Source organism: Diceros bicornis, chromosome 18, assembly GCF_020826845.1.
Source record: "Diceros bicornis minor isolate mBicDic1 chromosome 18, mDicBic1.mat.cur, whole genome shotgun sequence".
In the NCBI taxonomy this organism is placed as follows: domain Eukaryota; kingdom Metazoa; phylum Chordata; class Mammalia; order Perissodactyla; family Rhinocerotidae; genus Diceros; species Diceros bicornis.
The window spans coordinates 18,332,737-18,338,860 of record NC_080757.1 but is presented as its reverse complement, the minus strand read 5'-3'; the positions used below and the strand labels follow the sequence as shown (position 1 = coordinate 18,338,860).

General features: G+C 38.7%; 1 pseudogene; it reads left to right on the top strand.

Annotated features, from left to right (window-relative positions):
- The first annotated feature begins 3,672 nt into the window (after positions 1 to 3,672).
- LOC131417157 (small ribosomal subunit protein eS1-like) lies at positions 3,673 to 4,690 on the top strand (annotated as a pseudogene).
- Positions 4,691 to 6,124: the final 1,434 nt, after the last annotated feature.

The following is a 6,124-nucleotide window of genomic DNA, read 5'->3' as shown; positions in this document are numbered from 1 at the left end:
GGGCTGGCCCCGTGGCTTAGCGGTTAAGTGCGTGCGCTCTGCTACTGGCGGCCCAGGGTTCGGACCCCGGGCGTGCACCAACACACCGCTTCTCTGGCCATGCTGAGGCCGCATCTCACATACAGCAACTAGCAGGATGTGCAACTATGACATACAACTATCTACTGGGGCTTTGGGGGCAAAAAAAAAGGAGGAGGATTGGCAATAGATGTTAGCTCAGAGCCGGTCTTCCTCAGCAAAAAGAGGAGGATTAGCATGGATGTTAGCTCAGGGCTGATCTTCCTCACAAAAAAAAAAAAGAAGAAGAAGAAATAAAAGTGTATATAGAATTTAGGGTTAGTTGATAGAGCTTTATGTTCTTTTGCTGACTTAGACATTTAGTTGGAAGGCAAAAATTCCTGAGTTCTAACTTCTCTTTCTACATTTTCTACATTCTAGTTGCAGGCAAACCAAAAGCACTCACTCTGAGTTGCTGACTTATCACACCTTAGCCTGCTTTAGTTTCTTCACATACGGTTGTATGAAGTTTAGGAAACTAAGCCTTGCTCTCAGATGCTCTACTTACTATGAATGTTGCTTTAGTAGTATGTAGGAGTACAGAGAAAGGCTTGTGATATAATGTAAGAAAAATGCAGAATATCAAATTCCTTGTACACTAGGATCATAACCTTGTAAAAACATGAATATTTTAATAAGTATGGAAATACAACAGTAGAATGTGTACCTTTTCTTTCACCTGATTTTTCTAAGTTTTACGTAAAATATATTTGATATTTGTCATGTATTTGAAAATAATAATGCCATAATATCAAACCTCTATGAAAAGAGAATGATTGCATCTACTTATTTTAAGCATATTTTTAAAAAATGGAATCTGCATTTAGGAAAAAAACAACAAGGAAATATAGCATAAGTCTGGTGAACTTATGGGTGCCTTGTTTTTTCTTTTCTCTATTTTCCAAATATTCTGTTATGTATTTATTACTTTTCATAACAACATTATTTTTAAAAATTAAAATCATAAAAAATTGAGTCTGCACAATCCTTTGAAATTCATTTTACACCATATTTTACCTACAGTCAATGTGAGAAATTATAATGGAGAGGCAGGAGGTTCCCAATATATGATAGGTTAATGTTTTATCTATGGCTGTAATCATAATAGCTAATATTTATTGAGCATTTACTACATACTGTGTGTCAGGAACTGTACCAAGTATTTCATCTTTGTTTTCATTTGTAATTCTTTGAGATATATAAGCCCATTCTACAGATGAGGAATTTGAGGGCTGAGGAAGTTAAGAGACTTGTTTATAATTTAAAAGCCACCAAGTTTATAGTGGGGCCTGAAATAGATTCCAGGTTGGCTGGATAGAAAGAATTTCTAACACTTTCAAAGTGTGATATACATTTCTCAAATTTTACTAAACCTCTAAAAAACATTCAAGCTATATCATAACCACCATGAAGATGGTATCTACCATAACCACCATGAAGATGGTATCTGGTTATTAACAGAGGCAGATGTACTGTGAAGCTAAAGAAGATTCAGGGCCCCTCACTGCACAGGCTCATTCAAGGCCCCAGAGGGACCCTAGAATTGGTCTTTTGAAAGAGCTAGATATTTTTTCATTATTTTGTAAAATTTTAAAAAGTAATATATTTTTGTATTTTTTTCCTTGATGAGGGCCCCCCAAAACCTGGATTCACCCCTGTTAATAGTCATTTGGGAAGCTGACTCAGAAGTGTTGTAATTTCAATAGGTACTTTAAAAGGTTAGTCATATTTTATAACAACATGGGAAAATGTTGACACTGCAACACAAGTACAAAAAGCAAAATAACATATGTATACATTATGATTGCGTATAAAATATGAATTAAAAGACTGTGAGGGAACTTGAAAAATGAAAGTAATAAAATCTTTCTATTCATTGTTCATTCACAAATATTTATTAGGCACTTTTTTTTTATGTACCAGGTATTATGCTTTTTGTTATTTCGAGGTTTTTTAAATCCATTTCTCTTATTGATACAGTTTTGGGACTCGGTTAAATATATTTGCAAGTCTGTCTTAATTATCAAATGAAAGTCACTTTGGGCCAGCCCCGTGGCTTAGCGGTTAAGTGCACGCACTCCGCTACTGGCGGCCCGGGTTCGCATCCCAGGCGCGCACCTACGCACCGCTTCTCCGGCCATGCTGAGGCCGCGTCCCACATACAGCAACTAGAAGGATGTGCAACTATGACATACAACCATCTACTGGGGCTTTGGGGGAAAAAGAAAAAAAGGAGGAGGATTGGCAGTGGATGTTAGCTCAGAGCTGGTCTTCCTCAGCAAAAAGAGGATGATTAGCATGGATGTTAGCTCAGGGCTGATCTCCCTCAAAAAAAAAAAAAAATGAAAGTCACTTTTCACACGCCTTTAATCTTATACTTTGTGTGCTATGACAACTTAAAAGATACAGAAATACTTAATTCTCCCGGCTTCAATTTTCTCCTCTCTACAATATAGAGAATGGGCAAAGTAGCCTCCAAATTTCTTCCCACTCTAACATTCCATGATCATATCTCTGCTTTTTCTCCCTGGACTACCCCTTTATTTTATTATAATAAAACTATACAGCAGCAGGAAATTTAGCTGATAAAAATCTAGTATTTCAACTGTAACAATTGACTATAACTTTACAGAAATTATCATCAGAAACAGTATTATGTAGTTTTATATAAATGGAAATCGGCTCTCTGATGATAGTTCCAGTTTCAAAATGAGGCAAATCACTGGTAACATCCACTGTTTTATTTCAGCAGGGAAAGAATTTTATTCATGTATATTTCCTTTAGATCTTAATATTTTTGCCTAGAGACACTAACTTCAAAAAACTTTCAAAGGAGTTGAACAGAAGTATGGGTAAATTAAGTTGGTCTTTTAATAAGTGGAATATGACAACTTTTCTAAATATGAAAGTTTTTTAAATTGACATTTTGCTTTTATGAAAAGTATTATGGGAAAAAGTTTGAGGGAGAAACTAGCAGAGTGGTATGAGTATAAGTTTTGTAGTGAGACAGAACTGGGATGGAATCCCCATTCTGAAACTGCTTAGCTTTGTGACCTTTTTTGGGCAAATTGCTTAACCTCTGTAAGCCTCATCTGAAAAATGGAGGTAATATTAGTGCCTAACTCACAAGGTGTAGTGAAGTTTAAATAAGATAATGTAGATAAAGTTGTTGAGCATAGTGTTTATAATATTAGTAAGTGGTACTAAATATTAAATATTAGTGATACTAAATTTTAAATATTAGATATATAAGGCTAAATTTTCAGATATGATATTTCATTAAGGAAACTGAGGTTTTTTTAAATAATTTTATTTATTTATTTATTTCCCCCCAAAGCCCCACTAGATAGTTGTATGTCATAGCTGCACATCCTTCTAGTCGCTGTATGTGGGACGCAGCCTCAGCATAGCTGGTGAAGCGGTGCATTGGTGCACCTCCGGGATCCGAACCCGGGCCGCCAGCAGCGGAGCGCACGCACCTAACCGCTAAGCCACAGAGCCGGCCCAGGAAACTGAGTTTTAGAGAAATCAATTAGCAAGTTAACCAAGAATAGAGTGTTTTCCCAATTTTTAAAAGCATAGGCAAACAGCCCTTTTTGCTCTCTGAGCAGCACCATGGCGATCAGCAAGAACAAGTGCCTTATGAGAGGTGGCAAAAGGTTGCCAAGAAAAAAGTGGTTGATCCATGTAGGAGAAATTGGTTTTGATGTGAAAGCACTAGCTAAGTTCAATGTAAGAATTATTGGAAAAACACTAGTCACAAGAATTTAAGAAATCAAAATTGCCTCTGATGGCCTTAAGCGTCGTGATCAAGCCTTGCTGATCTGCAGACGGATGAAGTTGCATTTAGAGCTTGTTTGGAGGTTCTAGCACGGGAGCACAGCTACTCGTATACCCTTGACGGAAGAACGGTCCTCCTCTATCGGGGAAGGTCGTCCTCTTGGACCGAGCGCGCAGCTTCGGGAGGGACGCACATGGAGCGGTGAGGGAGGAAGGGGACACCCGCCTAGCCAGCCAGATCAGCCGAATCAACCCTGGTGATCAATGGGGTGACAGATGTCGCAGCCAGATCGCCCTCACATCCGAAGTTGCATTTAGAAAATTCCAGCTAATTACTCAGGGTATTCAGGGAAAATACTACCTGACTAACTTCTATGGCTGGATCTTACCCTTGACAAAATGTGCTCCAGGGTCAAAAAATGGCAGACCATGATTGAACTCATGTTGATGTCAAGACTAATGATGGTTATTCGCTTCGTCTCTTCTGTGTTGGTTTTACTGAAAAACACAATAACCAGATTCAGAAGACCTCTTACATTCAGCACCAACTCCATCAAATCCAGAAGATGATGGAAATCATGACTGGAGAGATGCAAATGACTTGAAAGACGTGATCAATAAATTGATTCAGAAAGCATTGGAAAAGACATAGAAAAGGCTTACCAATCTGTTTATTCACTCCATGATGTTCTTGTTAGAAAAGTAAAAATCCTGAAGAAGCCTAAGTTTGAATTGGGAAAATTCATGGAACTTCATGGTGAAGGTGGTAGTTCTGGAAAACTACTGAGGATGAGACAGGTGCTGTTGGATATGAGCCACCAGTCCAAGAATCTGTTTAAAATTCAGACTTTTAATGGTGACAAATAAAGACTTATTTGTGGTGTTTAAAAAAAAAAGGATAAGGGGCCGGCCCAGTGGCGTAGTGGTTAAGTTCCCATGCTCCACTTCGGCGGCCCGGGGTCGCTGGTTCAGATCCCAGGCACAGACCTACAAACCGCTCACCATCCAGGCTGTGGCAGCATCCCATATAAAGTAGAGGAAGATGGGCACGAATGTTAGCCCAGGGCCAATCTTCCTCAGCAAAAAAGAGGAGGATTGGCAACAGAAGTTAGCTCAGGGCTAACCTTCCTCACAAAAAAAAAGAAAAAAAAAAGAAAAGGATAGGCAAATGCCGTCAACTAAAATCCATAGGGCATGGGCTGGCCCCGTGGCTTAGCGGTTAAGTGCGCACGCTCTGCTGCTGGGGCCCGGGTTCGGATCCTGGGGGGCGCACCGATGCACCGCTTCTCTGGCCATGCTGAGGCCTCGTCCCACGTACAGCAACTGGAAGGATGTGCATCTATGACATGCTGCTATCTACTGGGGCTTTGGGGGGAAAAAATAAATAAATAAATAATTAAAAAAAAAAAATCCATAGGGCATTCACTCTCAACAGCAGTCCTCTCTAAGTAGCAGGTTCAAAGGTGACTTTCACTTTCTTCTTGTTTGCTTCTCTATTTTCCCTAAATGCTGTTCATTGAACATTTATTCCTTTTGTAAAAAGAAAAAAATATTTTTTTAAATGAATGAATTCAACATCTGACTATCCTGTGAATATTAATCACAAAAAAAAAATATAAGGGAAGTCATATGCCATTTTTATTCCTTTTTGAATCTCCAGTAGACAAAATGAATTTATATATGAATGAATCAATAAATATTTAGTCGTATGTATAGTCAGTTTTGTTGGAGTCCATAGTTAGATGCATCCAGAAGTTGGATAAAAGGTCACTCCCTGAGAAAAAAACTAGTAAGACTCAACATAAACTGGATGAAATTAACCACTAATAGGGAGTCTAGTCAGTGTGATTAGAATGCCTAAGAATGTGCAAATATAAGAAAATAAATATAATAAATAAATAAATATAAGAAAATAAATAGTGTAACCATGGAAAATATAACATATCAATTTTATTTCCCTCCTTGTTCTCTCTTTTTGTGTGTGTGTGTGAGGAAGATGAGTCCTGAGCTAACATCCATGCCAATCCTCCTCTTTTTGCTGAGGAAGACTGGCCCTGGGCTAACATCTGTGCCCATCTTCCTCTGCTTTCCATGGGATGCCACCACAGCATGGCCTGACAAGTGGTGCGTCGGTGCACGCCTGGATCTGAACCTGGGCCACCAGCAGGGGAACACGCACGCTTAACCACTACATCACAGGGGTGGCCCCTCCCTGTTCTCTTTTAGTGTTTTAAAATTAGTATTTAAAAAATTACATGATTGGTGTCGTGTTAGTTATTTATTGCTG